The sequence below is a fragment of the Anabrus simplex genome, chromosome 2 (genome assembly GCF_040414725.1).
Source record: "Anabrus simplex isolate iqAnaSimp1 chromosome 2, ASM4041472v1, whole genome shotgun sequence".
In the NCBI taxonomy this organism is placed as follows: Eukaryota; Metazoa; Arthropoda; class Insecta; order Orthoptera; family Tettigoniidae; genus Anabrus; species Anabrus simplex.
Window position 1 is genome coordinate 555,861,580 of NC_090266.1, and position 27,400 is coordinate 555,888,979.

General features: G+C 41.3%; 1 pseudogene; it reads left to right on the forward strand.

Annotated features, from left to right (window-relative positions):
- The window catches only part of LOC136863602 (uncharacterized), a 128,826-nt pseudogene extending 104,860 nt beyond the window's left edge, over positions 1 to 23,966 (forward strand).
- Positions 23,967 to 27,400: the final 3,434 nt, after the last annotated feature.

Below are 27,400 nucleotides of genomic sequence, written 5' to 3' on the forward strand. Positions count from 1 at the left end.
GAGAATGGAGAGTGTTGCTGGAATGAAAGATGACAGGGAAAACCGGAGTACCCGGAGAAAAACCTGCCCCGCCTCCGCTTTGTCCAGCACAAATCTCACATGGAGTAACCGGGATTTGAACCACAGTATCCAGCGGTGAGAGGCCGACGCGCTGCCGTCTGAGCCACGGAGGTTCCGTTTAATATTTTATCAGACCTAATTTTAATTATTATCAAAGTTTAATTCACCTACCATGTACAATACGGACCCTGTGGACACGCACAAAAAATATTATAGGTTGAGTTCTTTTAGAAAAGTGTATCTGCCGGGAATATACAGTACACTGCGCTCATTCCTTTTTTGAGAAACTGTACACTCTTACATACAAGGGAAGTGTACGGGATGCAAACTGAGCAGCTAAATGAAACTTGGCTTGTAGAAAGCAGGCACAGAGTACACTCCATGTGAAACCCGTGAGGAAATGAGAAACTGAATCTGGGAGGCTTTTTCCGTACTTCATAGGTCATAACGACCTATGACACGCCTCAGCTTGCATCTGTTCTAGGCTGGGACGCTGTCGAGAAGATAGGAGGGTTTTTACGAACGCCTAATGAACAGACAAACACAGTAATAAAAACTGTATTAGTTTTACGTTCCACTACTTACTTTTAAGGCTTTTGGAGGTTCTGAGGTGTCACAATTTTGTCCCGCGAGAGTTCTGTTACGTGCCAGTACATCTACTGACACGAGGCTGACGTATTTGAGTGCCTTTTGCTAGTCAATCCTGCGACATAACACAAGCAGATAGTGGCATTGACTTCGGTACTATCCGTATTGACTATGCGAATATATTACAGCGAATGTGCTTTGGTAATACTTATTTGTTAGTTGCCTTTCTGTGTTTGAGACTCGGAGTAAAAGTCTTGTCTTGTCACTCATTAAATACCGTAAACGAATTCAATTAAAGGTACCTACTTTCTCTGTATTCTAATATGTTTTTCATCCATTCCTGTCTCATAATTACTGTCCCTTGTCCGGCTCCATGGTTACTAATGAGTTTTTCAGTTTAGAAAAATCCGTTGATATGTGACTAAGCCATAACTTACGACGGCTTTCATCCGTCTGTAAATAAATGGCCCCTGTGTTTTAAGTTTCTGCGTCATAATTCGACTGAAAGTCGAAGACACTACAGCGACGAGGCATTTTGAGTTTTCATATGTCTGTATATAAATAGGATATTAATGTACTGTATTACCTCTAAATCCATAGCACTGAAGTTGTAATTTATCCAACTTCTCTAGGAACTCGTGTATTGCAGCTTAACATTGCTGAATGAAGAGAACGTTGAGGTTACATACACATTTTTGTTGATAAATACTCACTTACACTTCCATACCAACTACTGTCAATGTCAGGAACTTTCGCACAACACCTATACAGTGTGATTCAGCAGCCCATTCCCAATATCGTTTGCTGCAGCCCAACTAACGTGCACATGGTTATAGGGCTGCTATTCCCTTGCAGGCGTACTGTATGGTACTGATGCTCAGTGAGCACATTTTGCACACGACTCTGAAACCTAGCGAAACGTTATATCATCCGTTCGCAAAACATGACGCCTTGAAATCATGTAGCAACCTCCTTTTACCATGTAACTATGTTAATGTGTCGTGCCTCATGACCGAGTGTAACGAAGAGAGGAATCAATTCATAAAACTAGGTAACAATGTAGTAATTAATGTCTTAAACACCGAACCGGATGGCGTATATACTCTGCTCTCGTTGTACTACCAGCATGCTTTCAGCAATGTAGCGTAGCGGATGTGGTTGGGTCTAGCAATCGACGGGATGTGACAGCGGTGGTTCGAATCCTGCATCGTTCAAATATTCTTGCACCGGTATGATGTATGAATACGTAAATACAGACCCACGTTTGCCGCATTCAAACGGCAGAATGACGCTGTTATTCATCTTGTGCCCTGCACGTACTCCACTGTTTAGGGCCTGAATGTACTGTAATCTCTGCTGTCATTCGGCATGCTTTCCATAGAGGAATGCGTTGACATGCTTCTCATTTATGGGGAAGCAAGACATTACGCGAGCGAGGCACTATCTCTCTACCAAGAACGGTATCCCGACAGACGACACCCGCCTGTTACGATATTCCGCCGTGTTGAAAGACACCTAAGGACAACAGGCGTGATTTCCAACCAGCCACCAGTCCGCGGTAGGCTTGTTACATCAGGTGAAACAGAAGAGGCCGTTCTGGAGGCAGCTCGCAATAATCCATACATCAGTACAAGGGCGACTGCACGACAGGTGAACAAAAGCCAGCCTTCCGTCTGGCGAATACTGCATGAACATAAATTTCATCCATACCACCTTGAGCTACACCAAGAGCTCCACGGACGGGATTTCGAAGCTCGAATGGAGTTCTGTCGGTGGCTACTAGGCAGGTTGGACAATGATACAGTCTTGCACATCTTGTTCTCGGACGAATCGCGTTTCCACATAAATGGGAACGTCAATCGCCACAACATGCACTGCTGTAGTCCGGACAATTCTCACTGGGTGCGAAGGCGGCCCATCAAGTACTACGGGGAATGAATGTTTGGTGTTGAATCTTGGGGGATCGCATGATTGGACCGTATTTCCTTGAGGGCCATTGGACGGAAGGACCCACGCTACCTGCACTGTCTGCGTCGGGAACTCCCACTGCTGCTGGAGGATGTGCGGCTTAAACACCGAACCGGATAGTTTGACGATGTGGTTGCAACAGCATGGAGCACCACCACATTCGACTTTGCCCGTTCGTAACCATGAACTGTCAGGGAAATGTATAGGACGAGGTGGCCCTGTTTCTTGGCCAGCCAGATCACCGGATTTAACGCCGTTAGACTTCTTCTAGTGGGGACAACGTCCATTACACTCAAGCGCCAGAAAACCTCGACCAGCTCCGGCAACTTATCACGGACGCCTGCCGAGAAATTACACCTGGAATGCTTCAGCGAGCAAGACGATCTATTGGACACCGGGCCCGAATGTGCATAAACTAAAACGGTCATCACATCGAGCATTTGCTGCGATAAAACATTGTCAGAGCAGGTGTGTTCTTATTATTTCTGGTCTGTATGTGTCCGGCCTGGTAACTAATCGGCCCATCTTAGGGCTGCAAACACATCCATTCACACACAACTTGCACGAAAGCGGGTATTGAACTTACATTGCGTACGGTACGTATGAAACAAATATTTCAAAAATGTTTAATCATCGCCCCGGAGTCGATCCTCCCAACTGACATGCAAGCCCGCTCCTCCACGCCCTTACAAACAACACTACGGCTCCGTACGACACACTGGGCAGTTCATAGCAAGTACAGTATTAGGTTTACTGCGGTCACAATATCAACGTAGTGTTTCACCGGCGTGTCAGGTTCATATGATCTAGAAGGCACACGCATGTCTTCCAGTGTTGAATATGAGTATAGCATTACGGCGTCCTATCACGGTGAGGCGGTAAATACCAAGATATCCGGTTGTGTTGTTTGAGCATACCGGCAGGGCAGATGTTTTTAGGACGGAATGCATATTGTGAGTTGCATAAAACTACATAGTAAGGGGCGCCTGAATCACGCTGTATATTCCGCATAAACACAAAATCTCCGTACCTTACTTCCATAATGCACAATATACTAACAATAACACCGCAAGAACGTATGTGCTAACCAGCTTTACTCCGCCAATACTCGGACTGGTCTAGTCACGTGACTTTATCGCTATTTGCTTTAGGTCGCATCGACACAGATAGGTTTTATGGCGACGATGGGACAGGAAAGGCCTAGGAATGGGAAGGAAGCGGCCGTAGCCTTAATTAAGATGTAGCCCCAGCATTTGCCTGGTGTGAAAATGGGAAACCACGGAAAAACATCTTCAGTTCTGCCGACAGTGGGGTTCGAACCCACTATCTCCCGGATGCGAGCTCACAGCTGCCCGCCCCTAACCACACGGCCAACTCGCCCGGTCGTGACTTTATCGGTCCATGGCCTGCCTTTCTTGTAGGCCTCACCAGAAAAACACATCGGCCGTGCCCGACAAATAACGGTCCCGGCAGCTGGTAGGTAGCTGTGACATCCTCTGTTCTGTTTATCAGCAGTTCTGCGCGAACACTGTACCTTTAAAGTGTTGAAGTTGTATAATCTCGTGTTCGTAGATATTTATAAAGTATTAACTCTGAGTGAGTTTCGCGTACAAATGTTGCTGTCATTAATTTGTTCCGAGAGTTAGATTGACTTGTTCGGTAGCTGTGTAAAAATTATCGAAACACAAACAATATGGGAATAGTCTAGTTCTGCGGGAACGCCGTGCCCTTAAGTGCTGACATTTTGTAATAATTTGTTTGTAGGTATTTATAAAGCATTGCTGTGAGTGAGTTTCGTATAACAGTGTTGAAAATGAAAATCCACAGCTTGTTTCCAGTTTTAACCGGGTCGGGAATGGAATGAATGGACTCCCATCTAGCGGCGACGATAAGAACTGTGCCGGCTGCCGAAGTCTGTCGCACTCCACTAGAGCAATGATAAATGACTGACAGATGAAATGAAACAATATTGGAGAATATTGCTGGAACGAAAAATGACAGGGAAAAGCGGAATACCCGAAGAAAACTTGTCCCGCCTCCACTTTGTCCAGCACAAATCTCACATGGAGTGACGGGATTTGAACCATGCAACCCAGCGGTGAGAGGCCGGCCCACTGTCGCGTGAGCCACGGAAGCTGTCGTGTAGCAGTGTTGCTCTCATTAATTTGTTCCGGGAGGTAGAATGAGTTGTTGCGTGGTAGCTGCGTGTAAAAATTATTCTCGAAAAACAAACAATAAGAGAATAGACCAGTTCTGAGGGAACTCTGTACCCTTAAGTGTTTAAGTTTTGTTATCTCGTATTAGTAGTTATTTATAAAGCTTTAATTGTGAGTGAGTTTTGTGTATCAGTGTAGCTGTCATTAATTTGTTCTGGGAGGTAGAATGAGTTGCTTTGTGGTAGCTACGTGTAAAACTAATCTCGAAAAAATCTGGGATTAAGCATGCATTATCATAGGTTCTCTAAGGATCGTGTGACTTGCAAAATTTGGTTGAATAAACGTAAAGGAATGGACTATGTTAATAATCTGCATATGTATGCAGCATTTTTCTACCTCTGATTATGAAGATGACCTGAAAAAAAATCTGTTTGTTAGGATTATCACTATGGAAAATACTGAAGTAGGTCTATTATCCCATCTCTGAAACTGCTGGTTTATGCGGAACAAGAGGGTAGAAGTAATTCAAATTTGGCTTTGTGATTTAAAGTAAGAAAAATTCGTTAAGCTGCCTTCGAAAAACTGGAAAATTTAAGCCCAAAGAAACCACGCACAGAATTCTGTGGATATCTCCGCTCAAGAAGTGAATGAGGGCTATGCTCGCTGTATTCAGTAAGACTCCAAGAGAATAATTTTGTAAAGAAAGCCGTTCACGCTTTGAAAACAAACTTGAATGTTTTGAAAGAGGAACATCGGACGAATTGGCCGTGCGGTTAGGGGCGTGCAGCAGTGAGCCTGCATCCGGAAGATAGTGGGTTCGAACCCCACTGTCAGCAACCCTGAAGATTGTTTTCCGTGGTTCCCCATTTTCACACCAGGTAAATGCTGGGGCTGTATCTTAATTAAGGCCACGGCCGCTTCCTTCCCACTCTTAGGCCTGTCCCATGGTCGCAATATGACTTATCTCTGTCGGTGCGACGTAAAGCAAATTGTAACAAAAACATTATATCAGTTCATTTTGATTGAATACAACTTTTAAACACAAAAACATCAGTTTAAAATGGCAACCGTAACATATCCGTATCCAACAATAAAGCTACAGTACACGGTTCAATTAAGATTACATTGATCCCACCTTCCAATAGTTATTTGTTTTTTTTTGTTTTTTGCTGCTAGTCTATGTAATTACAAAACATATTCCAGCTTAAAATCTAGATTACAGTATTTAAACAAATATATGTTTCGTTCCTAATGCGGAACATCTTCAGCTAAAAAAGGGTACAAAAATCGGCACAAACGAAATAAACACACTTATGACGATGGTGATCATGATGATAATATTGAAATAAAATGTTCTTTCATGTTGATCAGTCAGTGTTCAAGCTTGAGATAAAATCCGTATATAAGGGATCTTCTTTCTTGAAAATGCTGCAGAAATATGAACTTTAAATATCTTGAGAATATATTTAAAATGTTTCAAATGTAAAATTTAAAATACGAGGACCGGGGGAATATGTTTTATAATTGCGTAGACTAGCAGTAAAGAACAAATAAGTATTGGAAGGTGGGATTCTTCCTTCAACCTAACCTTAGTAGAGTTGATGCCAATAAGGGACAAAAATGAGATATATAAGTTGAATTACACGTTTATCAAACTAATATGACCTACGAATACGAACACCTGAAAAACAATGATCACCAACAACATTTTCTTAAAATTTCGTGTGGCTATGTCTGGCCGGGCGCAGCCCTTGTAAGGCAGACCCTCCGATGAGGGTGGGCGGCATCTGCCATGTGTAGGTAACTGCGTATTATTGTGGTGGAGGATAGTGTTATGTGTGGTGTGTGAGTTGCACGGATGTTGGAGACAGCACAAACACCCAGCCCCCGAGCAATTGGAATTAACCAATCAAGGTTGAAATCTCCAACCCGGCCGGGAATCGAACCCGGGACCCTATGAACCGAAGGCCAGTACCCTGACCATTCAGCCAACGAGTCGTACAAAATTCTTGTCCTCATCCTGTTGTGGTGCAGCTCTTTTCAGGCACACCTCCAATGGAGGTGAGCTGCATGTAGCCTACCATTTGGATCCACATACCAACCCTCCTGCCATTCTTAAATTTTTGGCAGTACCGGGAATCGAACCCGGGTCCCAGAGGACGGCAGCTAATAACACTAACCGCTACGCTAAGGAGGCGGACACCAACAACGTAAAACCTGTACATGATATCTCCGTTCCATAAAAAACACGCAAGAAAAGTAATAATTAAGAATGTTTCTAAAACCGGAGATTAACTTCCAAAACATATCGTAGTAATAACTAGCAATGTTCCTAAAACCACGAATTAATTTCCAAGACCTGTCGTAATAATAATTGGCAGTGCTCCTAAAACCAAGAATTAACTTCCAAAATTTATCGTAATAATATAAGACGTGATAAAAATGTTTCCGTTTGAGGGCGTTGCTGCAGCGGGCATGCAACGTAGCGCGACGCCAATGCGGGTTTATAAGCACGGACATGTAGGCAAAGGGATCAGTGCTTCAGTCGTGTCGTACCGAGGTGCGTGCGTTAAATACGGCTACGTGAACTATGGCGACGTTATTACCAAATGCGTCCAAACAGGACCAACGTGCTGTTATTCTTTTCTTGGCTGCCGAAGGGCAATCACCGGTGGGACATCCATCGGAGAATGAAGAATGTGTATGGGACAGCATGTTTGTCGAAAACCACCGTTGTGGAATGGTGCACAAAGTTCCGTGCGGGTCGCGTTTCGACACAAGATGCCGGTCGGTCTGGGAGGCCAGCCCTATCCATTACAGACAATAAGTGAGAGACACTCGAGCACCCGCCCTATAGTTCTGAATTATCCCCATGCGATTATCACGTCTTCGGGACCCTCAAAATACTTAGAAGCGTCGACGCTTCCTGTCGGGTGAGGATGTGTATCGGGCGGTTACGGACTTCTTCAAGCAGCAGGACACGGTGTTTTTCCACACGGTGATCTTCAATCTGGTGCGTTGGTGGGATGAGTGCTTCAATGCTCACGGCAACTTTTCCTGACTGGCATCACGATTCAGGATTGTACGGCCGTCGAACGGAATCGCCCTTTATAATTGACTGTGTTCCTAACGCCAGAATTAACTTCTAAAACTTATCGTAGTGATAACTGACAATGTTCCCGAAACCAAGGATTAACTTACAAGACTTATCGTAGTAATAACTGACAATGTTCCCGAAACCAAGGATTAACTTACAAGACTTATGGTAGTGATAACTGATAATGTTCTCGAAACCAAGGATTAACTTACAAGACTTATCGTAGTGATAACTGACAATGTTCCCGAAACCAAGGATTAACTTACAAGACTTATCGTAGTGATAACTGACAATGTTCCCGAAACCAAGGATTAACTTACTAGACTTATCGTAGTGATAACTGACAATGTTCCCGAAACCAAGGATTAACTTACTAGACTTATGGTAGTGATAACTGACAATGTTCCCGAAACCAAGGATTAACTTACAAGACTTATCGAAGTGATAACTGACAATGTTCCCGAAACCAAGGATTAACTTACAAGACTTATCGTAGTGATAACTGACAATGTTCCTGAAACCAAGGATTAACTTACAAGACTTATCGTACTGATAATTAACAATGTTTCTAACATTAAAAATTAGAAACTCATATCGCCTGAATACAGTTGTATCCAGATACACCCCGTTACGTATCTTGTGCTGGACATCAGTAATACAACTCTGCCTGAATAATTACACATAGCAGTCCCAATGATAATTGTAGCTTCTGACATTCTGCTCTTAAACTTGGACTTTCAAGTCATCCCCCAAAGTCCCAACTGATTTATTTCCCTCATAAATACTCTGAATTCAATACTATTCAAACTTTATGCACTTCACGTTTTAAACGGCACGAACTTTATTATTATTATTATTATTATTATTATTATTATTATTATTATTATTATTATTATTATTATTATTATTATTATATAATTCGCTGGGACCATCAAGGACCACGTTAAGTCTTGTTGCATTTGACACTGAACTTGGCCTTCTTTAGAGCCCAAATTTCCCTCATTCTTTGTGAGTGGGCGTGCTTACGCTCCTCTGTCCAAGGGGCACTGTGTCTTCTCTTCGGTTGCTCGTCTCGGTTTAGCCCGTTCGTCAATATTTTGTTTTGGAAGAGATCTCTGTTAAGGGCGTCTTCAGCTGAGATATGTAGTATTTGCAGGTCTTCTTTGGTATTTCTAAACCAGGGAATTGTGGTTTTGGGGTTTGAATAAAAAAAGTGAAAGATTTCTTTAGTTAACTTTCTTCCGTCCATTCTTTTCAGATGACCGTAAAATCGTGCCCGTCTTTTTCTGATTGTGTCGGTAATTTTCTCTATTTTGCTGTAGACTTCCTTGTTGGATCTCTTATGCTGGATTCCATTTCTGTACTTTGATCCCAAGATTCCTCTCACATTTTTGCGTTCTCTTTTCTCCACTTCTTCAAGGAGTCCTTTGTTGGCATTTAGAGACAGGGTTTCAGCTGCATATAGAACTACTGGCTTCAGAACTGTTTCATAGTGACGTATCTTGGTGTTTTGGGAAAGGCATTTTTTTGTTGTAGATTGTGCGGGATGTTTGGTAGGCTATTTCCAGTTTGCGTACTCGCTCCTGAAGTGCTTCTTTGTCCAGTCCATTTTTCATGATGATCTCACCCAGGTATTTGAATTTGTCTATTCGGGTGATGTCCCCGTATTTTGTATGGAGTTTTGGTGGAGCCTGTTTGATGTTAGTCATTACTTCTGTTTTCTCAAACGATATCTGCAAACCAGTTTGTTCGGCAATTTCCTTTAAAATTTCAATTTGAGCTATAGCGGTTTCTATGTCGTTTGAGAGAACAGCAATATCATCGGCAAATGCTAAGCAGTCTGTTGCGATCCCCTTGGATTTGGTTCCTATTCTCAATGAACTGTTGTTGGTTTCCTGTAATCTCACCCGCCAGGTTCTGATGATCTTTTCAAGAACACAGTTGAAGGGTATCGGGGATAGCCCATCACCTTGTCGGACTCCTGTTTTGATGTCAAAGGAATGCGAGAGACATCCGTGGAACTTCACCTTGGATTTTGTATCGGTCAGGGTGGCTCTAATTAATGCCAGCAGTTTCAAATCAATTCCAAATTCATTTAAGATGTTTAGCAGGACTTCCCGGTCAGTGGAATCGTACGCTTTCCTAAAGTCCACAAAGACAGACACATACTGCTTGGACCTTAGTGTACAATATCTGATGATCGTTTTGAGATTTTGGATCTGTTTAGCTGTTGAGCGATCTTTTATGAACCCTCCTTGGCATTCATCTATTTGATGTTCGACTTGTGCTTCCAAACGCTCCAGGATGGCAATTTTGTAAGTCACGGGTAACAAAGATATTCCTCTGTAGTTGTTGATGTTCTTCATGCTGCCTTTTTTGTGTAGTGGATGGATCAAAGCTATTTTCCAATCTTCGGGTCTCCTTGTTCCAAATTTCTGCTGTTTGCTTTTGCAAGATATCAAGTGATTCCTCCGGGGCATATTTCCATAGTTCTGCTACTACTGAGTCTTCCCCCGGCGCTTTGTTATTTTTGAGACGGGCAATGTGGCGCTTGATTTCATCTCTGTCGGGTGGTCTCGAATCTGGGTACCTGAGTAAGGGTTCCTTGGTCTCGATGGGGCTTTGCGGTTTAGAGCAATTAAGTAAATTCTTGAAGTAATCTTCCAGAATGCTGCAATTTTCTTCATTTGACATCGCCAGTGTGCCGTCCTTTCGCTCAAAGCATAGAGATGGTGGTTTATAGCCAGTGAGTTTGCGTTTGAAGGCTCTGTAGTACTCGCTGCTTTCATTCTTCCTAAAGTTTTGTTCTATCTTTTCAATGAGATATTTTTCGTATTTACGTTTCTCAGTTCTGAACACCCTAGCTGCTTGGGCACGTTGGGTTTTGTAGGTTTCCCAATCATTTTCTGATTTCGTAGAGTAGTGCTGTTTCCACGCATTGAGTCTTTCTTGGAGGACTGATTCGCAGGTACTATTCCACCAGGCATGCTTTTTGCTTCTCTTGATTTCTGCAACGTCTTTGGCGGCTTCAACAAGGAGACTTTTGGCGTTGTTAAAGTCACAGTCATTTGGTTTAGCCTTCTCCTGGAACTCCTCGACCCTTTGCCGAAGTTTATCATTGTCGAAGCGTGTGATCTGTTTGGTTGTCTTTCTTGTGTTTGCGAGAATTGGTTTGAATTTGATAAGAGACATATAATGATCTGAGGCCACATTGATGCCTTTCTTTACCTTGACAGTCATAATCTCAGGACTGTTTCTCCTGGAGATTGCAACATGATCAATTTGGAACTCTCCGAGAGCTTGGACGGGAGAACGCCAAGTCATTTGCTTTCTGGGCAGATGGCGAAAGTGGGTCGACATGACCTGCAGGTTGTGATTTTCGCAAATGGACACCAGTCTTTTGCCGTTGGGATTGGTCCTTTTGTGGGCAGGGTAATTTCCTATAACTTTCTTGTACTTCTGTTCACGACCTAGTTGGGTATTGAAGTCACCCAAAAGAAGCTTGACATGTTGTTTGGGGATTTTGTTTAATTTTTCATCCAGTAGGTCCCAGAAATTATCAACTTCGTCTGGATCAGACTTGTTCTTATCGTTTGTAGGAGCATGTGCGTTAACTAGGGCGTAGGTTTTGTTCGCGCATTTAATTGTGAGTATAGACAATCTGTCATTCACAGGTTCGAAATTTGCAACCGATTTAAGGATCTTGGTTCTAACAGCAAACGCTGTTCCAAGAATCACAGCTCCATTGAGGATTCCTCTTTGCGCTTTGCTCTTGAAAAATCGGTAGCCTTCGGATTCAAAAATCTCTTCATTATTATTATTATTATTATTATTATTATTATTATTATTATTATTATTATTAATGATTAATTTTGAGCTCAGATCTGATACAACTGTCGATACATCCATAAAGGAAAACCCGGACGTTAAGAAAAATTATACACATTCAAAAATACACGATTTACAATAATTATTGGTACTTACACATATCAGTCCCACCTGATAGTTGAGACAACGCTCTACCGTCCGAACTACTCAGCCCAGCACACACACACACACACACACACACACACACACACACACATATATCACGCCCGATACAGAAATACAGTTCTTTTTTTGCTAGTGGCTTCACGTCGCACCGACACAGATAGGTCTTATGACGACGATGGGATAGGAAAGGGCTAGGAGTTGGAAGGAAGCGGCCGTCGCCTTAATTAAGGTACAGCCCCAGCATTTGCCTGGTGTGAAAATGGGAAACCACGGAAAACCATCTTCAGGGCTGCCGACAGTGGGATTCGAACTCACTATCTCCCGGATGCAAGCTCACAGCCACACGGCCAACTCGTCCGGTCATTCTTTCTTTAATGATTTGAAATGGACAGACAATACTCTCATATTATACAATATATTTAGTTTTCTTCTGACTCTGTGACATTAGAGCATTCAGTTTAAAAGGAGTCGTCCTTCTTCCTTTCATGGCTCTATCTTGTCTTATTCTCCAAGCAATCATTTCTTCACGATTTTGTTTTTGTTTTGAAAATCTTCACATTTTTCCTTGTCGATATGGCCTGATGACCACGTGGTTTTGCACCTTAAGGCTGTCACGATAAAAACCACCACCGTCGCCAATTAAAACGGGTTGAACAATATTTCCATGTTAGCGATGCTTGGCGTTGATATGGACTAAGCAGTAAAAATCAGAATTCATGAATTATGTTATCATAGTTGTTAGGTAAAAATGTAGAAGACATAAATGACCCGGAATTGTATTCTCTATAACTTTTTTATGTAGTACTTGTCGATAGGACCACTAACAACATACATATTTGAGAATTAAATTTCAGGCCTTCCCCTGGACTACCATTTCACTCAGCGCGAATCAAATTATTTATAGCCTAAAGTGTAGTGCCTTACTCCTTGACTCTACCTAACGATTTTCATTGAATTATGTTCAGCCATTTTCCCGTGATGTGCACTTAGACAGATAGACAGACAATTGAAAAAATTGCATTTCCTTTTTACTGTGGATACGTCTGATACAGAAATACCATTCTTTTTAATGCTTTGAAATGTACAGACAGTACTCTCATATTTTATATATATATATATATATTGATTATATAATTTGAACCAAACAATTTGACTACATGGTACATGCCAAGTTGTGAGCTTGCATTCTGCAGATAGTTTGAACCCCATCATTGGAGCCTCGAAGAGTCTATTTGGAAGTTTGCCATATTTTGTTCCAGGCAAATGACGGGCCTGAACCTTCATGAAGTCCACGGTCACTTCCTTCCCAGTCCTAGCAATTTTCCCTCCCAGCATCACCGAAAAGATATAGTGTTACTGTCTTGTTGTATTCTTTGAAAATTGTAATCACTTCCATATCCAGATCGAGTTTGTAATTCGTGGAAGAGACAAGAGAATTTACTTTAAAATCGTAATTTATGATAGAGTCTTCAAACAGTAATTATTTCGTGAGGTAAGACCGTGGAGTAGCGGTGACCTGCTCAGGAAAGTATGTTGCGTGCTTGTGGTCCGGCCCAGCCCTCCTCATGTAGCCCGCCCGCGATCATCAATCACTTATTAGAGCACAACCATTAGAGATTATTGGCGACAATTCACAAACACACACACACACACACACACACACACGCCCACACCCTTGCTATTTGCTTTACGTCGCACCGACACAGATATGTCTTATGGCGACGATGGGATGGGAAAGGCCTAGGAATGGGAAGGAAACGGCCGTGGTTTTAATCAAGGTACAGCCCCTGCATTTGCCTGGTGTAAAAACGGGAAATCACGGAAAACCATATTCAGGGCTGCTGACAGTGGGGTTCGAACCCACGATCTCCCGATTCACACACACACACACACACACACACACGCACACACCAAAGTGAAGCCTCACCCCTCACACTTCGCTGTAGAAAGCATGTGAAGATTTATATCTGTTTGTATATTGATGTATACTTGTGTATTTATTATTTAATTTAATTTTCATTTAATTTAATTATTTAATTATTTTTTAATTTATTTTTCTATTACATCATCTGTAATTGGGACATCCTGTTGGTGATAAATAAATATATTCTATTCTATTATATTCTATTTTATTCTATTCTATTAAGCAGACCAACAGTAATCTATACAAAAATTCCACAACCACTACACAGATTCACCCAACATACATCACGACACCTACAATGTATCATGAGATGTAATCAACACTACAACTGATACATATATCACATCACTATGTAAATGTCAAAGAGCTATTTGTAGTTTAAACATATATGGGCTACATTGGCAACACTTGCCTTCTCATGCATATGGCAGAGAAGAGAGGGAAAATATGTTAGCCATACTGACGGACTATGGGATTAGCGGTAGGTTATTGTACATTTATGTTGATAATCTGGCTATATTTACAACTGACAGTATAATGAGCCCTTGGTTTAATGTAGTCATGGATGTTGGACAAGGCTATAATCTATAATTTTTACTGAAAGATTTAAAATGGTTGGGAGATATTATGTAGGGTGGAAACGTAGTTAGCAGTTTGGCCTGTGTCGACGAAGGTAGCGAGTATGGTATGAAAATTAGCATTTTCGAGACTAAAGTGATGTCAGTAGGGAAGAAACCAAATTGGATTGAATGACATATTGCGAATACAAAACTGGAATAGGTATTTAGGATGTATATTTTCCCAGGATGGTACGTGAAATAGAATCAAGGTGCAGTAAAGCTAATGCAGTGAGATCGCTGTTGCAATCAGAGTTATTCTGCAAGAATGAAGTCAGGTCTTGGACGAAACTGTATTCCTTACATTGGCTTGTTTTCAGATCATCTTTCTTGTACGGGAGTGAAATCTGAGCGGACTCAGGATATCTTTTTCGGTAAGTTGGAAGTAACACACATGAAAGTAGTGAGAATTATTGGTGGTACACGCAGGGGGGTACTCGGAATGAGGAAATAAATTGCTGTTAGGAATGACGAAGTTGTACGCATAAACCGTCTTCGGTTGCGGGCTCACGTGAGGCAAATTGAAGAGGATATGTTACCTAGAAGAAGAATGGACGCGGTCATGGAGGTTTTTAATTATTTCATGGTAATTGGTGTGGAAGTAAACGAGACCGAAGGACTAATTCCAAGTACATAGGTTTATGTTACGAGGTATTGAGGTGCTTAGATAATACAGAGAGGGTTGCAGATTGAACACTGAAAGACATAATTCTATAATGAAGTGTATATTTATACCAGGTGGCTCTCGAACGCCGTACTTTCTACGTATAAATGCCCCGCATGCACAAATGATGAATGGGATGTCTACCAACTGATTTTTCACAGGGGAACTACTGCCAGCGCGCAGGTTACGTCAGAATGTGAAGAAATAAGAAACGGAGTGTCGCTCGCAGCATGTTACTCAGCGATACCGGTCTAATGAACCTCTTGCATTAGTTAACATCGTTTTCGATCGCATAGTTCTAGGCTGGTGTATGGTACAGCCGCACTACATTTGCTGTCTGCATATCGGCAATGGCTAATTTGATCAGCAGCGGTGAATACACAGACATTATTTTAAGCAGGACAACCTTGTCGGAGTGCAACAGAAGCTCCAAACAGACGTACACCTTCTACACACATATTTCGCCGAACAGTATTAGTTTTTGTTCCACACAATCAACTCTCTTATCGAGTGAAATGTCTACACGTGTATAAATTAATAAGTTATTAGATTTCATTTACTGCACCTTTGGCGTGTTTACAAACAGTAGCGGCGGTTAGGGAGTGGGATGAGGAGGGACAGTCGCTCCCACCCCCACTTTGTAGAGTAAATATTACATTTTATTCCACTTTAGCCAGCTGGAACTAGGAATTATTTTTAAAAAGCCATTTGTACAAGGCTACTAAATGATTTTTAATTGTATAATCATGCCGTACATATATGTAATTGTACCAGGCGAGCTGGCCGTGGGGTCACGGGCGCGCAGCTGTGAGTTTGCACTCGGGAGATAGTGGTTTCGATTCCCACTGTCGACAGCCCTGAAGATGGTTTTCCGTGGTTTCCCATTTTCATACCAGGCAGATGCTGAGGCTGTACCTTAATTAAGGCCACGGCCGCTTCCTTCCCATAAGTTCTATCTGTGTTGGTGCGACGTAAAGTCAATTGTAAAAAAAGATGTATTTAATAGTAATTGTAATTTCAACGCGAGAGAATACCAACTTTACTTTCACCGGACTAAATTATTTCGTTTGTATTATGTCATTTTATATGTAAATGTAATTAATATTCCCCGTGGATTATTCATAATAATAGTTTTTTGAGATTTTGATTCAATGCTGTATAATAAAATTTTCACCAGGTCTCACAAACATACTACGGGGCATTTACTTAATGAATTACATAACACAAAGAAATAATTTACGAGCGTTGGTATTAGCTCCCGTTGAAATACGATTACAAGTGAATATATTTTTTACAATTGGCTTTACGTCGCACCGACACAGATAGGTCTTATGGCGACGATGAGACAGGAAAGGGCTAGAAGTGAGAAGGAAGCGACCGTGGCCTTAAATAAGGTACAACCCCAGCACTTGCCTGGTGTGAAAATAGGATACTACGGAAAAACATCTTCAGAGCTGCTGACAGTGGGATTCTAAACTACTATCTCCCGAGTGCAAGCTCAGAGCTGCGCGCCCGTAACCCCACGGCCACCTCGACCGGTATAATTAAATAGAATGACGGCACGATTATGCAATTAAAAATCATTTAGTATTTGAATACTCACTACGAAACTAACAGACACTAAAGAGACTGCCAGACTGATGAATGCGCGCGGCAAGTGGGTGAATTATAACTCAGTGGCCACGACCTCAGCAAAAAAATATGTACCCCTCCTACCCTTCCTCACAGCACATGCAAAGTCTCCACTACTTGCCGTAGTGCTATACAAATTGGTTAGCTGCGACGAACAGCATTTTGTACGTATTTCCGTCAATAATTATGTTAATAATTAAAGAAAATAAACGAAGGCATTAGCAGATAAGATAACAAGGTATGTATGTATGTATGTATGTATGTATGTATGTATGTATGTATGTATGTACTGTATGTACTTACATTCTCACAATGTCAACAATAATGATTGTCGAAGTGATCTCCTGACTTTTATATTTAAGAACGTGTGTAGCCTATTAAAGAGGTTTGGATGCGTTCGACCCTAGCATTCAAAGAACGTACATCTCCTCTCGTATATGTGGTAAGACTCAAGTCAGATATGTTTTAAGATATTTAACATTCGTTGGTACTACTGTTCGGCTCGATGGCTAAATGGTTAGCGTGCTGGCCTTCGGCCCAGGGGTACCTTGTTCGATTCCCGGCCGGGTCGGCTAATTCCAATGGCGCGGGGGCTGTGTGTGTGTCCCATCTTCAGCATTAGATTTCATCACAGACGCGCAGGTCGCCTACACGATGTCAGCTGGAAGGACCTGCACCAGGCCTCTTCGGTAGCCTCACGCCATTATTAAATTGGCATAACTGTCACCAGGATCCTACTAGTCGATGCTTATTCCATAACTATAGCTCTCTTCAGAACAATACCGCTATCATACGTGCATCGTTCCGTTCTATGTAGGGTCCCATGTTCTTTGTTCATCTAGCCCTAAAATAGTGTTTGGCCTGTTCGCTTTTATATAGGGACACCTGTCATACCCACGATTTACAAAAGCTTATGAAGACGTGTTCCAACGTTTACTCGGGGTGAATATGTGAGAATGTGATATTAACGTAGTGATGTTTGATCTGCATTGTTAATCATTTGATGAATCTGAAGATGTCCAGTTGATTTTAGTAGGCATTTTCTTATATGGTTTGTAATGTTTTTGTTTTAATTTATATTTATAAACGGTGTTTGTCCAGCTGAAACTGGAATGTTTTCTCGTTGTTAGTACAGTAAGTTGACTGTGAAAGACATGGTTTGCACTCGGTCAGATAGGAGTGAAAATGAAAATGCCATGAATCAGTATTATTGAAGGGAAATGTAGAATACCCTGTGATCTCCAACTCCTACGAGATGCCTTTCTGCTGGGAACAGCATCTACTAAAAGTGACGCAAGTTAATTCAATTAGCAATCCAAAGCCTTGTGAAATTTATCTCCGATCTGGTAAAGTAGTGAAACACTAGATCAAAGTGAAAGAAATGGTTAATGAAATAAAAACGATTAATATTTACTTTCAACAATCAAGGCAGTATGGACGATGGCTTTATCTAAGACCGAGTTGACAAACATATAACAATTAGTTTCAACAAAGATGACAATGCAATGTCCCAGTCGGTCAGTTTAGAGTTTGTTGTCGATAGCTGCAGTCGCTTAAGTGCGGCCAGTATCCAGTATTTGGGAGATAGTAGGTTCGAATCCCACTATCGGCAGCCCTGAAAATGGTTTTCCGTGGTTTCCCATTTTCACACCAGGCAAATGCTGAGGATGTACCTAACTTAAGTTACTCCTACCCTTTCCTGTTCGTCGTCGCCATAAAACATATCTGTGTCGGTGCGACGTAAACCAACTGGCAAAAAAAATGTTTGTTGTTCTCTGGTCACTTCAGACTTAAAACTCACAAATTTTAACGAACACCACGGAAGTTTAATCGTAGATGCATGCATCACTTGCACCGTAATTTGCTGCCTGCATGGAAAAAGGAGGAGTATTATTTAACTGCTCTTTCTGTAAAAAAAAAAAAGTTGTTCTCATACATGACGCTATCTCATTCACATTTATTGGATGTAATTTGAATATTTTAATAAAGAGCAATGCAAACGAACTGAACTTTGGTATTTGAAGGTATTCGTATTGGGAAGGAATATTGGAATTTTCTGATTACACTGAAAATAACTTACCAGACAAAAGATCATGTGACCTACTGAATAATCGGACTACCCACTTCTCAGTGGGCTACTGACTTTTTTGAGAGCTTTTCAATTAAATAAACGCGATCTCGGTAACTGTCAGCATGTGGTTGTTTAACGTCTTCCTGGTGGCTTGCCAATAAATAGCAATTATTGGGTGGGGATAGGCTATAAGTCTGTTCGCATTTTAATACATAGAGCAAGAATATTCCGCCTGGGGAGGCCACAACCCACTGTACAGCAGCGATATACTATTTTCTGCATCTCTCATTCCAGTAGCCATGAAAGAATGGCTCAGAATCAGCTGTTCAGTGTGTACCTGATTGTCGGTGACCTCGCCAGCATCTCCTACAGTTCGTGTGTGCTAGTATTATTTACGGGGCACCGACAGTGCTGCTCTACTAACCTACTTCTTTCTATCCTATTAACACACAGAAAATGTAAGCATACACACAGGTTTCCTTGCACTTGAGTGGGTAGGAGTTACGCCGGCAACTTGTCCGTCCAAGCCGTTATGTGCGCACGCATACCTTCCTGGCGTTTTAAATAGTGATACGAACGGACTTTCCTCACGAAATAGCAAGCCATTATGTATGATTTGTACAAGCAACGTGGGTTCAAGAAGCCTTCCAGAAAGCTTCCTTGGCTACTTCCTGAACTTGGCATGATAAGATCAGAAAAACTATGTTTTAGCTCTTAGAATATATAGGACCGAATATTGTGCTCCTGGGGTGAAGTTCTTTACTAATTGTTTACTTCCTACAACTATTACATTTTCAAATTAAGGCCATATTCTCAATGTCAGTGTGAAATTTCAGTCTTCCGATCAATTTACAATAACTAATGATTTGAAATGGATTTACTAGAGTGTACTTGTTCCTGGGAGAAGTCAGGATGATGATGATGATGATGATGATGATGATGATGATGAATTAATCGGATGACCACTAGTCTAAATCATTTAACAGAGAATGAAGGAATCGACAACTGTAGGTTTGGGTCATGTCAGAGGAAGAAACAATGAAGGAAAATGAACGTTCCTTTATTATTACTTAATCAAAAAAGGATTCCAAACAGATGTACATGTACAGTACCTGCCAAGTACTTGTTTCCTTAAAGTGATGGACCTCTTATTCTCTCACCACTAGGAGCGAACCATGCTCATATCTTTTGGTCGTGAAGGGCTTCCTCGTAGAACAGATCAGGTTTCCCGGTCGGCACTATTGCGAATTAACACACCCATGGAAGTGGAAACAAGATTTGTCGGAAAACGGAATGACGTTAGGATCATTTTCTTCTAGCAGGTTCTAACACTACATTAATTACATTGGACTTTCACTCGTACAGAAGTATCTTCTGGAATAAAAAAAGCTGAGGTTAGCTCTTCGATCGATTAGCAAAATTTTCAGAACAATACGGACATGCATTTACTGAATTTATCTTCATTACAAGGTAAAATGGAAATCAGCAAGCTTTTCCTGCGGTCGAATGGTTTGCAGGAGTCTCAATTTAAGCAGAATACCCCACTCAATGCTACGGAACGCTTGAAGCAGCAGCCATGTTGCCGGGTGTTTGGTATTATACAGTATAGTATGTCTTGTGAACACTTAATAACAATTCATAATTCAAATTGTATAACGCTGCATTTTTACAAAACCTAATATATTTTTGTGTTGTTTGGTATATTATGTTATCGATCTTTCCATATGGTGAACTGGCCATACTTTGTAATATACATCGGTGTAAAATTAAATCCAAACACCAACAAGAAATTGTGCTAGACAAACGCCTATCCAGGAGGCGTGCTTGCACATCTGAAAGAAGGCGCTTAGTGAAATTTTTACTCCAGTCGACAAGGAGTGTTGCTACTAACGCCAATATGACCTTGCAGAGCAAGTTTGCCTTAACTACAGAAATACAGAGCGTTGTTGCCTTGGCTGTTACGAGAAATGATTACTTTCAACAAGACAATGACCCAAAATATACAGCGGGCATTGTTCGTCTGTGGTTGCTGTACCACACTCCACACACTTTCAAAACTCCAGTTCAAAGTTCGGACCTGAACCCAATCGAATACCTGTGGAGTGAACTCGTAGCAAGTTTGAGAAAACAAAAAATCCGCTCACTCCAGCACAGAGACTGGTTTACTGTGGAGCCGTCAACATCGAAACTGGACCATGAATGAATGGAGGAGTGTGCTCTTCACAGATGAATACCGCTTCAGTTTGCAGAAAGAATCCCGTCGCACATTAATCTGGAGAGAACCGGGTAGCCGATACAACCACAGGATCATCGTGGAACGGGACCTGTATTGTGGTGGTGGCGTCATGGTGTTGGGCGGCATCATGTTGAATGGCCGTACGGACCTGCACATCTGCATGGGTGGTCCGAGGAACACTGTTAACGCTCGAAGATACAGGGATGAGGCTCTGAGACCACATGTTCGACTCTTCAGAGGTGCGGTTGGTCCAGACTTCCTCTTAATGGACGATAATGCTCGACCGGATCGCGCTGCTCTGGTGGACGAATATCTGGCTGGGAAATACATTCATCGCATGGACGGGCCAGCGAGGTCTGCGGATCTGAATCCTATATAACATGCCTGGGATGCATTGGGGAGGCGAATTCCATCCCTTCAACCTCCACCAAGGACCCTTCGCATCGCCCTTTCGGAGGAATGGGATCGACTGCCACAAGAGCTCTTGGACCATCTGATAGATAGCACGCCACGTCGCTGCGAAGCATGTTTGGCCTTTGGGGGTAACCATACACCCTATTAACAGCATATTTTGTTGTGGAAGACATTGCCAAGTTTTGTTAGTCGTTGTCAAAAGTGTACCTTAGCTATCAGAACCTTTCTGAGACTGTTTTTTGGACAAGATTGTGACATATGGTGTGTGATTCAGCTTCCGTTTGTTCAGCAATCCTTCTGACATTCCTATCAGGTGGTATGGCCTCGTTTAGTGATTATGCTTAACTTTGGACACTAGTGTTTATATATATACCTGGAACGATAGCTACTTTCTGTCCCTCATTTCCTCCTTCCCGATAGCCAGTATTCAGTTTCCTTGTTCTGCGGAGTGGGGGAAAGGAATTTCAACCACACGCTATCTATTCCTCTGTACAGTATCCTTTTGTCTCTGTTAATGATTAGTTCAGTGGTTTCAAAATGTATGATTTTGTAAAATATGTGAGATGAAAATTACAGAGCAACAACATTGCAATATTATTAAACACAAAAGTTGTGTAAACAAAGAATTAACCGCGGAAAGCAGACAGCGATTGCTGTTTGACCATCGGGAAGTCATCTCAATTTTCTACGGATCATTATGAATTGATGGTTTAATCAAACATTCCTTTATATTAAATAGAAGTACCCAGTTCCAAAAAGTTCGTAGAAAAGTACACGACTTATCCCATTCCCTCCGAGTCCTCATTAAGAAAGAATTATCTGACTGCTTGTTACTACAATACAATGAACAAGATAATGAATAGTGTCGTCAGCACCAAAATATGAGTCTCCATTAGTGATTGGATAATCGAATACAAAATAATCGCTTATTCAATTATTTCATTTTATTCGATTATTCGATTATATTTCCCATTTGATTATTTTTCGATTATTCATTCGAATGAACGAGGTAATCGAGTAGTGAATATTTTTCCATTCGATTATTCTTCGATAATTCATTCGATACTCCATTCGAATGAATGAGGCAATCGAAAAGTGAATATTTTTTTCTCTCCGAATATTTTTCAGCTTTTCATTCAAACTCTATTGGAATCGATTAGGCAATCGAATAGTGAATTTTTCCATTCGATTATTTTTTCGATTATTCATTCGGAACTGCAATCGAATCAATGAAGCAATTGAGTGGTGAATGCTTTCGAAATAATCGAATGAAAAGTGATGTTATTAAGACAGCTAATTCACTCATGTAGTTTCAACATTTGGAGATAAGTTTGGAAAAAGGCGTATTTCTATTTTTCATAAGAGTTCATCTATTCGCTTATTTCAATCGATTATCCCTCCGACACACTTAAGCCGAAAAATTGATTCATGACGCATCCGAATATTCTAAGTTACGCGAAACAACTGAATGGTACTTGAAACGCATTCGATTACTTTATTCGATTATTTAGTCGATTACTTAAAGAATCGTATCGAGGTTATTCGATTATTTAAAAGTATTGGATTACCCCATCACTACTCTCCATACGCGACAGCACCGACATGTACGGTAGATATGTGGCAAATGTTATACTAGGAACTCTTAAACATGACCACCCTGCAGAAACATTTCTGTTAGCCTGCGAGGTGTTGGATAGGGTGAACAACTCCTCCATAGCTACATTTTTCGAAACTGCAATGGTAAAGTAGAACGAGATAATCTGCTCATATTCGTAACGGACGCTGCTCCTTACATGATAAAACAGCAAAAGGTCTTCAGATTCTGTATGCCAATATGGTACATGCAGCTTGTCTTTTGTATGCCCTACGTAGTGTGCCTGAAGAGGATCGAGGGAACTGTCCTGATATGAACAAATTAATTGCTAACGGCAAGAAGATTTTTGTTAAGCCTCTGCTCCGTCATTACCCTCTCCTTCACAGCCCGTTCTATCACGTTGGGGGACTTGGCTTGGTGCTGCAGACTACTATTGCACAAACTACAGTGGGATTGAGAAGATCTTCAATAACTTTGACAGAAGTGACTCGTATTCAATCAAAATGGTACAAGAGTTATTTTCATCTACCGTATTAAGAAACTTAGTCTACACAAAATCAAATTTCCCTGTGATATCAAAAATCCATCACTCGCTTTGAACATGTGGGCATGCATTCATGTGATACTTCAAGCATTGTAAAGAAAACTGAAAACGAGTTATCGAGAGCACCGGGTGTAATTTGCTGATGAGGTTAGGGCAAAATTACGACGTTGCTTGAACGAAATCTTGGATATAAAACATTGTGTAATGTTGCTGTTATTCTTTGAGGAAAAGAAGCAGAATAAGGCGAAAATAAACCTGAACTTTCCGCTAACCATTTGGCTTCTTTCAAGTATGCCCCCGTTACATCGTGCGATGTAGAAAGAAGTTTCTCCAAAGACAAGGTTCTACTTGCTGACAACGAGACCCTTAAAATTTGACTCTCTGAAACTGCATAACGTCATCCAGTAACACTTAAAAGTAAATGATTCTTTTTCATTTATCGTTTTGATCCTTATGTCATATTTTGGTCATTTCAGGGCATAAATGCATGTGTACTTCAATAGATTTTAGGTTAGAGAAATCCGTGCCCTAATTATTAATATTATTATCATCATCAGGATCGTCACCATCGTAATATTAACAGTAGTAACTATACCTCGGATTTTTAGGTAGGTATAGGTTAGAATGCAAAGTAATTTGATTTGTAGGAAGTGTGATGCAACCCGTTTTACCATAATGTAGGAAGAGTAGCATAAATTCAAGGAGTTCTATAGGCTGTACCCCTAATATCTATGCAAATCTCGTAGCATAACCGTTGTACAGTGTAGGGTATACTTGTTACTGGCTTAAGTAAGTTTGCATTCTAACCTATCAGTACCTAATAATCCGGACTCTAGTAATAACAGTTGCAACTAAACAGAAAGTAAATATTTCCTATAAGCCTGCTGATTTTTGAGTGATGAGCCCGACGTCAGGCTCCGTAATTCATAGTAGTATGACGTTCAAGACCAGGGCTGAACCTAAAGCAAAGGACAGGGTGTACCGTTTGTGGGTGTGTGCAGGGGTGGCCAAGGAGATGCTGTTGTTAGAGCTGGTGTTTTAGTCCAGACGTCATCACGTAGTTGCTCCAGGGAGCCGGTGTTACTTGCTCCGCTCGGGACGGGTGTTTGTCACGTGACAAGAGGGCAGCAGTCAGGCGGGTTGCACACCGTGGCCGCACTATACTTGCGCCACTGGCCTTCAGTACATACTACGTCATGCACTTCCCCTACTTCTTCCCCTACTTGCTCGCTAAGCTGCTCTCATTCCTCGAGAGCGGGCAGCAAACTGGCTCCGAAGGCATTTCGCTCTCGACTAAGGATGCCTGTTTTAGTCGATGAGTCTCCGAGAGTTTGATAAACCTGGATGCTAGGTACTGAGGTGAATACGTACAGTACATTTAGTGTTGTATACTAGACACTGGGCTTTCTCGATTACAGTTTTAGCAAAGACATATTTTGATTAAGGTATGGAGAGATATGTGGACACGGGTGAAAATGAAACGATTGCAGAAGTATGAGCTTATCGAAGTCTTCTAGCTAACTCTGGGCAAACATTTATTTTCAGTTCTAACACTTCATTATTACAAAGTACACGGTCTAGAAGGGCGCTACGACCACTCAGGTTATCGGACTAAACTTCTGAAGCTCAGTAGACGTGAGGCCCATCGTCGGTAGCCCTGAAAATGGTTCGTTACTAGCTTGATGACCTTGTCATTTTATTTTTCCTAACTCAAGACCGACAAGTCATGACACGTGGAGCAAAAATGGTAACATGTATTTCATATGGTAAAATAATTGTGCGTAGAGACCCATCTGGAGACGAACGAGAGTATTATATCATCTGTAGAGAGCAACGGTCAACTGAATGAGGACCTTGCAGCATTATTAGAAAGACCGTGGTCGGTCGAGTTTATCATGTGATGAAGTGGAACAAAGGCTTTGCCAAACGTAGTTTGCCTGTAGCTAGTGTCTAAGAGCACATAATAATAATAATAATAATAATAATAATAATAATAATAATAATAATAATAATAATAAGTATAATAAGTATAATAATAATAATAATCCGTACATGAAGAGTTACGGGGTTAACTACGTGCGGACGGAGTATTCGAACGCACACACGGTAATGCTGAAACCGATTTTTCGAATGTTGCTCTTACTTACCTACTTCCAGAGACGTTTCCTATTCTATTTCTGTTATTGAATGAGGTGTCACGTGCTACTTCATCTACTCGTTAAATCGCGAGTTGAGGAATATTTTATTACACCTACATCCGCTGTTGTTGCAAACATGTGTCTGATAATTACAGGCTGTTAACTTGTGACTGTAGCTTCACATCTGAGCTGCCGTTTTCCAACATCTCTCAGTCCGCCTTCACCCGTCCTTCCTTACGTTCCATGAGAAGCTACATCATTCGGGGATTCGGGATTCGAATTCTGGCAGTGATCACGGTTATCTTTTTTCATTTTTCCACTTGTCTTCCTATTGTCTAGCTCTCGACGTCGGTCGCGGTTTAAATCTAGGCCAATACATGTGGAATATTTGAAACGATAAATCGCATTTCTTGATTTGGATTCCACGAAGAATTCTAGGTCTCATGACTATGATCACGATATCAACTGAGACGTAATACTTCAAGCTTGCTTTTTTCTTCCTCCATACCTCATGGAAAATGAGTCATTCGGGGATCCGAGTTTTGAATCCTGGCGCTGACCGCAGCTATTAAAAGAACAATATATTTTCAGGTTATCAGTTAAGGAATTTATTACTGAAATTTATGATTTAAAATTTACTGGTGCTACTTATGACTAAGAATTTGCTCATTTAAAGTGAAATTACCCATTCTTTGAACCGATGCTTCCTTAATAAAAAATATATTTTGAATTTGCATAAGAGAAAATGGAATAGAATATCTCCCTTGGCTCACTGGATGTCTACAGAAACACTACGCGAAAGTGCCCTTAATTTCCTTCCCTTTTGGAGTTTTCTTGTACTTTACACGCTACCAAGCGGCATTATAATTATCCATTATAGCAGCCCGCAGCCTACGGCTCCGCCGCTACCCATTTTTCGTCTTGTACCTCCTTATTTTCTCCTCGCACGGATGGAATTTCTCAAAAATACTTCTTAACTGTTATTTATGACTTCGCTATGGCGATACTACGGGAAATAAAAAAGACTTGCACATTCGCATTTTAAATTTTTCATGAACTACAAACCAGTTTTCAGTAGGTTTCGTGAACACCATAACAAGTAAAACTTGCTCGAATTGTAAAAGTTACACTAAAATGCGACATAAATGCGAAACAGACGCCTTTTCAAATAAAATTTCATTTAAGTTTTCTGTTATTGCATGTTGTAATTACGAATGGTGGAAGACTTTAACTTCCACCCCTCCTAGGGCCTTCATGGCCTTTGCGGAGGTGACTTTGCTTTGCTTTGCTTTGTTATTGCATATTGTCCGGCTCCGTTGCTAAATTGTTGGCGTGCTGGCCTTTGGCTCAGGGTCCCGGTTTCGATTGCAGGCCGGGTTGGTGATTTTTACTTCGATTGGCTCGGGTGCTGGGTGTGTGCCATGTTCAGCATTAGAATTCATCATAGGTAGAGCCCCATCCTCACCAACGTGCAGGTCGCCTGTACGATGTCAACTCGAGAGACCTGCATCTGGCCTTTTCGGAGGCCACATGTCGGAATTATTATTATTATTATTATTATTCTTTTTTCTTCTTTTTGGAATCTTAAACCGATGAGCTTGCGCCCCCGTTGGACTGCCTGCAAATGCTGTTGGCTGTCAAGCTCAGATACGCAGAGTTTGCCTAAACAGCCCTGCAGTGTACCTAGGGTTCTTTTTTTTTTTT